This window comes from Mycteria americana, chromosome 2 (assembly GCF_035582795.1).
Source record: "Mycteria americana isolate JAX WOST 10 ecotype Jacksonville Zoo and Gardens chromosome 2, USCA_MyAme_1.0, whole genome shotgun sequence".
Lineage (NCBI taxonomy): Eukaryota > Metazoa > Chordata > Aves > Ciconiiformes > Ciconiidae > Mycteria > Mycteria americana.
The window spans coordinates 154,302,417-154,313,815 of record NC_134366.1 but is presented as its reverse complement, the minus strand read 5'-3'; the positions used below and the strand labels follow the sequence as shown (position 1 = coordinate 154,313,815).

The 11,399-nt window shown below is 38.2% G+C and overlaps 1 long non-coding RNA gene across 1 annotated transcript; it reads right to left on the bottom strand.

Moving 5' to 3' along the window:
- Positions 1-990: 990 nt before the first annotated feature.
- Positions 991-10,807, bottom strand: LOC142406823 (uncharacterized). The gene is made up of 4 exons (XR_012774713.1): positions 10,760-10,807; positions 4,821-4,889; positions 2,914-3,047; positions 991-1,266 (listed from the first exon to the last, which is right to left on the bottom strand). It is a non-coding gene; the product is annotated as an uncharacterized LOC142406823 (long non-coding RNA).
- Between the last annotated feature and the right edge of the window lie 592 nt (positions 10,808-11,399).

The window sequence follows — 11,399 nt, the reverse complement described above, 5'->3', positions numbered from 1 at the left end:
GTAGTTAGGAACAGTTCCCCAAGTGTGGACACCATGCTAGGAGTATGAAATTACACGAGAACAGTGTCATATCAGCTTCTAAACAGCTCTGGTTTGAACTTAATTGGTTTCTTAGGATATTCTACACAGAATTAATATTTGTCATTAAATATTTTGTTAAATTCCCAATTTGGTAGTTGTTTGGATAGCAAAGGGACCAATATTGAAGAAAAACTGGCAGAAAGCAAAACACAGTGCAAAACCCCCACATTCGCTTAATCCTACAAATAATGTTAATTCAACAGTGATATTTATCTTTCATAATATAGGAACAAAGGAATACAAAGGCAGCGTATTTATTAGAGTGTATATAAATATCATACACATCCACGTATTCATATGTACAGAATTAGCCTGTGAAACTCACTGCCACAGAACAAAGGGAAAAGACTTCGATAAACTTTCTAAAGGAATAAAACAATATCCAAACTAAATAATTGTAAGATATTAGTTTTCAATTACATTCAGATATCACAGTGACTGTAATGTTATACCCTCCCCCCAAACTCACCTATACAGAGAGTATCCTTAAGCCTCTGAAAACATTACTTTTCCAGTACAAGGAAGATATTTCTCCCTGTATACAAGGAAGATATTTCTCCCTAACATTCTAGAGGTTTATCTCTGCAGTAGCTGACAATGACTGCTGTCATTGAGACTGACAAATTAAATAAATGTTTAGATCACTTGATAGGGCAAAGTCTTCACTGCCAAAATAGCTATCTGTCAGAATAGTTACACTTCTTCACTTGATCCTTTATATTAAAAATAATGAGAGCAAATTACAGTGATAAATATAAACTTTTTAATGATGCAGCCTAGCATACAGGTCATATAGATTGCAGTACACTCAGCCGTCTAAACAGATGTTGTCTATACAGTGCTTTAAGCACAGGCCCACAGTGGAACTTGAATTCCTGCTTGGTTAGTGTCGTACTGCCTGGGCACAAATCTGTGCCCGGGCTCAAGAGCCTGGAGGAGCAGGAGCCCCCATCGCTGCTCAGCCTGGTCTAGCCTCAGATGCCCTTTACGCTGCGTGGTAATATCATGTGGCTAACTTCAGGAAAACAAGCAAGCCAGGAGCTTCTTCTCACACAACCTAGTACCTTGGACAACAAGGAAAGGCTGCCGCAACAGAAATGTAGCAAAGCAAATGCACAGGGTATGAACAGACCATACTGAGCAATGAACAGCTCTTGGGAGCGCCTGCTCTCGCTGCCAGCACACCTGTGAAGAATACACAGAAATAAACAGAACCAATGCAACCTGTGAGTGGTTTTAGTAAAATCTTCGTGATAGTAAATGCCAGTAGTAAAGAAATTCTAGAAAAATGATGTAGAATGGATGGTCATAAGAGAATAACGTAAGAAAAAAAATATTTAACTTTTAATTTATGTTTGTTGCCTTTTCTCCCCAAATTCCACTGCAGAATATTTGCATACTGCATGTTATGTTTTCACTACATCTCTCACTAACTTTGAAGGACACCCCCAGAAGGTCAACATACAGTAAATCGTCCTGTATCAAACTCCAGTTCCAGCTATTACTAGACATGTATCACATATTAGCATGCCTTTACCACTTTTTTGGCAGAATAAATTCTAAGAAAAGAGAATTGAAGAAAAAAAGAAGAAAAGAAAATATTTGTTGAAATTTTTTTCTGGAGTTATGCTTCTCTTTGGATTAATCCTCTTCTAAAAGTCTGTGAGGTACTGCAAGCCTTCAGGCTTTCATTCTCTGTAACACCTGGGGGTATTTCTGCCCACGTAACTACAGCTGCTGAATTGAAGATGGCTGCATCTCCACCATGAAAGGGCAATGCTTAGTCTGCTGAAAAATTCAGCCCACTTGATAGTTTTGTTTAATCTTCAGATCTGGAGTGCTGAATCTTTAAGATTCAGATTTCATTTTCTAAAGACTAATTTTCTAATTCTTCTTGTGAAGAGCTGAACATTTCAAGCTGAATTGCAGGAAACTGAGGCAATGTTTCCATCCTGAGCTTGGAAGGAAAGAAAATCAGACTTTTACTCTTTTCAAAAATGGTTAGTACTGCCGCTAAAGGCAGTGACAATTGCTAGAGGCAATTCTGATAATTTCCTCCAGGGAGGTTTCTTCAAGGTACGGTTTACAGTATGACCTACAAAATGTAGCTTGGTATTGGAAAGGATGGCAAGGATTTTTCAAGGGTACTTACAGCACAGTATGTTAAACTTGCTGCTTCCCATTTGCTTTCATGTTTATAATCAAATTTGAAATGTTCTCATTGCTTCCAGTAGTTTAGTCTTTAATATAATTAGATGTAGTAGTTAAGCTGTTTGATATTATATAATGTAGCAGTTTTTCTTTAAGCTATATCTTTATGCAGGCAAAACAAATTCAGATTTTATCCAAACAAGCAGAATTCCCACAAGACAATTCAAGTTATACTCAAATTAGAGGTATGCTAGAGGCAAACCGATACTGTCCTTCATTAAAATCTTTTTGTGGTTTTGGATGCTTGGCACAAACATTACTTGTAATGTAAAGCACATATCCTGAGGTGTTAGATACATATGGCAGGACTGTCTCCATATAAGTGAATTAGAGTCCACAGAGTTGAACAAAAATCCTCATGATACATGTTTTCCTACCCCATGGTCTGAAGATTTCTATTTGCCATTTTGGACGGGCATTACTGTGATGGCAGTATGAAGAAACTATGGCACAAGAACAGTGCAACAGGAATATCATAATAAGGAGTAACATTACCGAAAACTAAACAGATAGCACAAGGCATTTACCAGTATATTCTTAGTAGCTGCTGACAATTTAGCTGAATCAACATCAGCATTTCTTATTCTAAGAAAGAGTTCAAGTGATGTAAGAATTACTCACTGGATTCTGGATTAAATGATAGCTCTGGTTTTAAGCTTTGGTTCTGCTGGATGAGAATCTTTCCTTCAGATATCCTCTGTAGAAATACCTCAAGAAGAAAGTGGAAGGGCCTCTCAGACTTCACCTTACTGCTCCTGCATGAGGAGATAAGATACGTCTCTTTTAAAGTTCTTCTACTGTTGGTGTCACGCTCAGCTCTGCCTTTAGCCTTTATGTGCAGTGATTATATTGTTGTACTGCCAGTGGCCAGATGGAGCCAGAGATTTTAATGAGCATGAGTTTCCATCTCTTGGAGATCATTGTGGCTGCTATTGTTCCGGTTGCCGTGACTAATACTCTCCTTCAGGTGTCCTTCAGAAGGTAGATTTCGTAGGCTCTGATGTAACTGTTCAAACCATCCATCTCAGCTGTTTCATGCCTAATTGGATGGATGGTTTTGTGTTTTGTTAGATTGCTTTATTTTAAGATTATTTTAATTTCAAGGCAGAAATACAAATAGCTGTTGTAACACAGCGCTACTGGGTCTTCAATTACAAGGTTGATTTGTCTAACTGGGCATTCCCCATTGACTAGCACCCAATACTGCTTGTCTTTAAAACTTAGTAATTTAGGACTTGTGAAGGCTGAGGGCTTGACAGCTATTTCGGCTGCAGTCCTCCCTCGACAAGACAACAGGAGCAAAGCTTTTACTCTCACTGCTCCTTCAGTAGGCCTCAAAATTGGGAGACAGGATTATCATGGCTCCATCTGCATTCACTCCTCTGCTTTTCTGGAGCTCTGCTCTTACTGAAACATGAAGTGCTAAATAAAGACTACAAAAATTACCTATGAAAATGAAACTTCTTCAACAAATTTTTGTCTGTTCTCTTAAGAGAGCATTTGTTCTCCATTAGTTAGAAGTAAGATAATACAGAAACAGAACATGTATGCAAGTTCATTTCCTGCAATTAATCACAAAGCAAGTAAGTTTTCAGGTTAGTGTAATGACAGTGGGATTTCACACTCTTCCTGCTATCACAGTGAAATGTCATAACATAGGGATACATCGCTAGGCTGTGAAGTCTTGCTCATGTGTTCCTACCACAGGGATTATTTTTGCTGCCACTTCCAAGAGCTTCAATATACTCCACAGGAAGTCTTACATGTGATAATGAGGAACAAATATCATTTTTGTAGTTGCTAATACCCAGAGCTATACCAGATATGGAAGATGATGGGCATGATTTGTTTTCCACAACATGAAAATAGGGATCCATGAAAGTCACTAAAATGCGTGTGGGTTTACTTACGAAATGTGGAAGAAGATAAATTTAATTATTAAAATCAAAACCTTCCCCCACTTTGAAACATCCCTTTCTTTCTTCATAAGCGGTCATTCTTTTGAGAGAAAACAATTTCTGAAAAACAGTTATTTTTACTAGTAGCTTTAGTTAGGTTTTTACTAGTAGCTTTAGTCAGGTTTTTATTTAAAATCCCAGGTTCCTGCACAGAAAAGTTCTTGCTACTTACATTGTGAATGCTGCAAAAGCAGAGTCCTTGTTATACAGTTTTCACATTTCCTTTGAGGTTTTATTTTTGTTACAAATATTGAATTTTTACATTTCTTTCAGTCCAGTCTTCCGCAGCTACTATAAATAATTCCTTAGCCCTTAAATACATTCTCTATGCTTTGAACCAAAGTTAGTGTTTTACTTTTTTTTTTTTTTCTTGTGAAAAAGCTTCTAAAATTAGTGATTCCAATTGGTAGCTCCCCTCTGGACTTCTTCTACTTCATACATACAGTTTAACTAATTAGGGAATCAGGCATAGTTAGAAAACTCAAAATAAGGAAATAAATGTGCACTGCAATCCTTAAAAAGAACACCTTATTGAGGTAGAAAGAGAGGCAGAAACTTCTTTTCTACTACCTGAAGATCCACTTGAACACTCCTGCTATTTTATCCATTTCTCCGCAGGGTGCAACTTCAACCCTGGTCCTGTGAGAAAGGAACCTGTTTTGAGCACACCCGTGCTGCACCTGAGAGTGTACCTTGTGGTTCCTCAAGTGTAGATGTAAAAATAATTTGTCCACCAAAGGAACCTCCGAAGTACACCAAGTAACTAATATAGACACACTGTATGTGACCCACACCATACCAGGTGCAGCCACAACCTGGTTAGATGGGCAGGGAAAGGTTCCTTTGAGTAGGTATAGACCTCTTTTTACCTGCTTTTCTCCTTGCAAACATGCCCTTGACCCACGTACGGCATGTGTCTCCCTCTAGGGACTTGGATCATTTAATAGATTGCATTTGCCTGTGACAAAGATGCAGCAATTCTGAATTATCGTCTCATGCAATAGAAACTTATGTTTTTGACCAAGAGGTTCCAGCCTTAAAATCTGCAAATAAATTGCTTGGAAGTGTTATTATTCAGGGAGGAGTAATATGAAGTTAGAATTAAGGGCTTTGAGTTCTACCAAAGGTAGGAACCGTAGATTTAATGTCAATCTGCATCTACTATTTCACTTAGGTCTGCCTATGATTTCAGTTCTACTGATTTAATAATGCATACTTTTAAAAAGGGAAAATGCCGTTGACTTCAAAGGACCTTTGGCTCAGACCCTATGTGAGAAACATTCTGAAAACGTAAATGCTATTATCTCAGCTGAAACATGCTGCATTCCACAGACTAATGTGGTATCAATTCACAGGAGAGTATATGCCTTCAGTCAGACAATGTTTCTTGAAAAGTTCTTGTTCCTTAAAATTGCGTATAAGACTTTCACTGCACTAAGGTCAAACCATCTTAGTTCTAATATTTTAACATCCCTAGAGCTATTTTCAAATAATAAAAGTTTGCTTCGATTGTCCTTGTGGAATCACTTCTGAACTGTGAATCCTTATGAGTGTTCTCTCATTTCTATTCCCATCTTGGCTCAGAAGTACTTCTTGCAATAATCCCTGACTTTTCAGGGACTCAGTTCAGAAGGAAATCTGACTACTCAGGCTCTGCACCAAATACAGAGAAGCTAATTCAAGTACCAGAAGCAAGATGGACACACAAAAGAGTGAAAATTAACCTGAGCAAAACTGTTACCTGGTTATACTGCTCTAGTACCAATGTAGTTTAGGTAATGCTGGCTCTACGTCCTCTCATTGCAACCTAAATCCTGGGTCATTAGTCTGTGAGACCTGGCAAATGGAGAAAGTTCCTGCCAAGACCTATAGAAGGACCTCCAAGAAAGCACCAGGTAAGCACCAAGAAAGCTGCAGGTAATAGTGCAGTAGACACAATCACTGTTAACACTGTAAATACTAAACTCAGACGAATAATAGCAAGACTATTATGTTTCTTGTGACATCCTAATGTTAATGGGACCAGTCAAGATCAGAGCTTTATTACAAACCGTATAATTTTCACACACACAGCAAGAAACTATTTCTGTTCTTGAGAGCTTACAATTAAAATGGGTACAAGAAGAAAAGGGTTAGAGAAAGGCAGTAGGCAGCCATGCTGTTTCAGATGAAGAATCCAATACAGAGACAGTAACTAATACTAAAGTTCAGCTCCAGTCTCCCAAGTTGCAGTCTGATGCATTAACCACAATATTGGCCTTCTGTCTTCCTGTGCTTTTAAAAACTGAACAAAAATATGAGCAACCTCTTAAATATTTTGTCACATTTTTAAGAGTAATAAACTCCAATATCTTGAGCAAATCTCATCATAAATCATTGCACTACTTCGAATGCAATATCAGCTCACTGCAGACCTTTTTACAAAAAAATAGCTATGTGTCTCATTGAATGAAAACAGCAATATTCTCAACATGAACTGTATTTCCCAAGCTTGTGTAGCATTTAATATTACAGATATTTCTTAGAATTTGATATTGCTTATCATAATGTCTTAGAATACAAGAAAGGACTAGTAGTTAGTGACCACTTCTATTTGAAAGGTTTCTGCTGTCTTCTTTCATGATTTTTATCACTATCAGTTTATTGCAGTGTCCTGGTTTCGGCTGGGATAGAGTTAATTTTCTTCCTAGTAGCTGGTATAGTGCTGTGCTTTGGATTTTAGTATAAGAATAATATTGATAACACGCTGATGTTTTGGCTGTCGCTAAGCAGTGTTTACATTGGTCAAGGACTTTCCAACCCCCTTCAGCTCCCCATGCTCTGCCAGGTGCCCAAGAAATGGGAGGGGGCACAGCCAGGATAGTTGATCCAAACTGGCCAAAGGGCTATTCCATACCATATGATGTCATGCCCAGTATATAAACTGGGGGGAGTTGGCCGGGGGGTAGCGATCACTGCTCGGGGACTGGCTGGGCGTCGGTTGGTGGGTGATGAGCGGTTGTATCTTTTTTTTTTTAATATATTTTTTCCCCTTTTTTCCCTCCCTTGGGTTTTGTTCCTCTCTCTCTCTCTCGTTGGTTTTTTCCTTCTCATTATAATTCATTATTATTATTACTATTATTTTGTTCCAATTATTAAACTGTTCTTATCTCAACCCATGAGTTTTCTTACTTTTGCTCTTCCGATTCTCTCCCCCATCCCACCGCGGGGGGGGAAGTGAGCGAGCGGCTGCGTGGGGCTTGGCTGCCGGCTGGGGCTAAACCACGACATGCAGTTAAGTAACAATCTTCCCTTTGCAAAACTATGAGTGGTAAGATTAACCAACAACCTTTGCTTAAAACAAAGTCTGCTTACTTAAAGGATACGGTACTGATCAGGTAAGAAGGATTTTAGAACAATGAATGGCTCATTCACATAGGGCATAATATAGCAGTTCATTGTGGTCCTAGGTAGTAGGATCACAAGGAAAGTTTTTTTCTTTGTTGAATGTAGCTGAAAGACTCCTGTGGACTGTAGAAAAAAGTAGTTTTCACTTTTTATTTTTGTGAGACTTTCATAGATATGGCAAAAAATGCCAGTCTATAATAAATGTTCCATGGTGTTCCTTGGCACAAACATCAAGTACGTTTGTGTAAATACCCTTGTGCCTTTGCCTGGAGAAAAGGAGGCTGAGGGGAGACCTTATCGCTCTCTACAACTACCTGAAAGGAGGTGGTAGAGAGGTGGGGGTCGGTCTCTTCTCCTAGGTAACAAGTGATAGGACAAGAGGAAGTGGCCTCCAGTTGCACCAGGGGAGGTTTAGACTGGATATTGGGAAATTTTACTTCACCGAAAGGGTTATCAAGCCTTGGAACAGGCTGCCCAGGGAAGTGGTTGAGTCGCCATCCCTGGAGGTATTTAAAAGACGTTTGGATGAGGTGCTTAGGGAGATGGTGTAGTGGTGGTCTTGGTAGTGTTAGGTTTATGGTTGGACTCGATGATCTTAAAGGTCTTTTCCAACCTATACGATTCTGTGATTCTGTGATATTGTGATTGTGTGTGTACCTGTGCTGATTTGAAGGTAGAGGGAATTTACTGCAGCAATCCTTTAAATTAATACAATTTATAATCTGTATAATTTTACATGATTCAAACAGATGCATTTGGACTAACCACAAGATTATTAAGCAATTTTTTATATTTACTCATCTGCCATTAGCTAGATGGAAAATTTAAATCTCATGAATTAGGGATAGAAAATTGGACACAAAAAATAAAGCCAAGGAAAAGAAAAACCCAATATATCTCTTTTAAACTATGGGCTGTATTGTATACAACTATGTTTAAAGGATGGTAGAGTTTCCAAGTTATATACTAAGAAGTATATGTCAGATGTCAGAATTAACAGATAAAACTAGCTACAGCCCCCTCATTTGAGCATTATGATATAGGCACGCCCACTACCACAGAAAAGCACGGACAGAATCCAGGTTTCCAGAGTCCTACTCCAAGGGGTTACCAAAACAAAATGCTTTTGCTCTCCAGTACCTTGTACAGCAAACGAAACAGGAATGCTGCAGAACAAGGAACAAGCAGTCTTGTCTTTAGAGACTATGACAATGGCAGCCAAAATAAAGTTGTGAAGACAAACTCTGGATTTTCTCAGAGTTGAACCCAGTCTTCTACCCCTCGACCCCCCGTTCTCCCATCATATTTAGTGAGTTCTGGAAATAGACGAGTAGAGAGTAAGAGACCCTAGCCTTCAGCTGGGAGCCAAATAATCTCACTTCCCCGGAGTAACTCGGTCCCTAAACTTGTAGCTCTTTTTTAGGATGGCTTCGTTTGGCCTTATGAATCCAAGCTGCTCAGTGAGAGGAGGTGTCCAAGATACTTTCGCTTGGACTGTCCCCAGGTCGGTGATTAGGGCGAGCTCCTGCAATGTGCACACCAAACCTCTCCGCTTAGCAGTGTCAGCACCCCAACCTCTCTCATTTCCTACTGAGAAGTTCTCTGGCCTCAAGGATACTATACCAAAGGTAGGTCTCAGTCGTTTGTGCTGGATGGATCATTCCCGTTCCTCACTACAACTATTCACACAGGACCTAGCAACTGCTCCACCTGGGTCACTGCAAAGTTTTAGGGGAGAAATGTGTGTGAGAGAAATGCCTAAAAGTTTTAGATCCCAAGAAAATACAGCACTACTAGCTGACAGCCTGCATTACTGTTTGCAACTGAGATAGACTTAGTCCTTGATTTTAATATATGGTGTTAAAGATACAGCAAAGAAATTAAATTAAAATCCTTCTTAATTTCTGTTCATATTCATGTATTTTAGTTTATTTTAACATTCTATCTTTTCTCATCACTATATATAACTTTCATATATGCATAGTGTGGGGGATATAGGGGGGTAGGGGAGTGTTGTTTGTGTGTATAAAAGGTGAAAGAAAGCCGGAGATGCAAATATACAAACATACGTAGCATGTATAATGTCCATGTCACCTACATTTCTCTGAGTTTCATTAAAGTTTAGAACTAAGATCTCCTGAAGCGCTCTTGAAGCATACTAATTCCATTTAAAGACTATTACTGAAAGTCAAAATGTTACAGGCTAATGTCTGACTCAGTTGCCATGCTTTCAGTTCCAGCAAGAGGAAGAGAATATTAGTTTACTCTTGACAGTGTGTAAGTTCCTGGGGATCTTTTTAATCTTGTACAAATATCCTGCAATAAAAAGTTCCTGCTAACTTTATTACCAAAGGACAAAGTAATTAAAGAGAAGGTCAATGGAAAAGATCTGCAAATCTTTGATGTTAAAATACGGATCACTATTCTTCTGGATTGTGTTTTGTGTAGTTTAATTATATAAATCTAATTTTAAAACATTATTTCCAAAAAAATTTGGACCTATTTCTCTAGAGTAGATGAACATCTTCAGAACATATGTCATTTAGATAAAAGAAGAGCAGTATATGCTAGGCTTTTAATTTAAGGAACACAGTTTAAGGAATTGTCTATAAAACAGTGCAAATTATATGCTTTACCCTTGCCAAAAAGAAAAAAAAAGTTCCTCTGTACTTCCAAGGCTTTCAGTTGTCATCTCCAGAACTACTGTAATTCCCTGACAGAGACTGAGGGTAGGAAGAGAACAAGTTGGTTTATATTTACCATTTCATTTTGGTTAGCTACAAACCACATCACTGCCCTGGGCCCATGTCTCAGCTGTTTTCTTTGTTAATTTTTGGCATCCAATGGGGCCCACATTTTTAATGTGCGTGAAGAGGGAAGTGGAAGGACAGTGATTTGTCCAAGCCCAAACAGCATGAAACTGCAGCAGCTGGAACTAGAGCTCAAAAAACCCCCCCTGGACCAAACTGCACTGTCCTGTACAGTAGAAAAAAACAACCAAAAAAAGCTTTATCATTGAACAAGGATTATTCTGCATATCAGTTTGTCTTTATTAGTTTAAACTTGCATTTTATTGCTAGACTTCCAGGCACCATGCCATTCAGGAAAATGACTGCAAATACCTCAGGTAAATTTGTTGGTAAGCTGCCTCCTGGAAAATTGCTCTTTCCTTCTGAAAAAAAAAAAAAAAAGGAATAAAACCATCAAATTGTTAATAGCATGTGATGTGGCTGATATGAGATGAAGAAATTGCATTTTCATTTAGATGTGGCTACCTCAAATTGCATTTGCTCTGGTTTTGACACTTTAGCAACAAACTTGAATTATGTTATACCTAAAGCTTGTGGATCTACATATCTTTTTTGAGTTAACCACGAGGTAGATTGTTCCAATATCTTATGAATATAATTCCAGTTAAAATTAAGGAATAATATTAATCTAAAACTAGTATCCCATTGAACAGAGGAAAACAAGACATAAGAACAAGAAATATGGTCATGCTGGGAAGTAGGGACAGGCTCGTGTTCCTGAAAGATGAGAGAATCCCTAAAGCTCCTGTTGGTTTTGTGTGAGAAAGGAAGAGAAAACATTGATAACTGTCAGAAATAAAAAATAAAAAAGTAAATTCTAGTTTTTTGATTAAAACACTTGACAAAATGAAAACAAACAAAAATTATAAGAGATAAAAATGAGAGTAGTGAAAGCAGCCTGAATTTTAGATGCAGTTATGGAAACAAAGAGTTAGATATGTAATATCTTTTA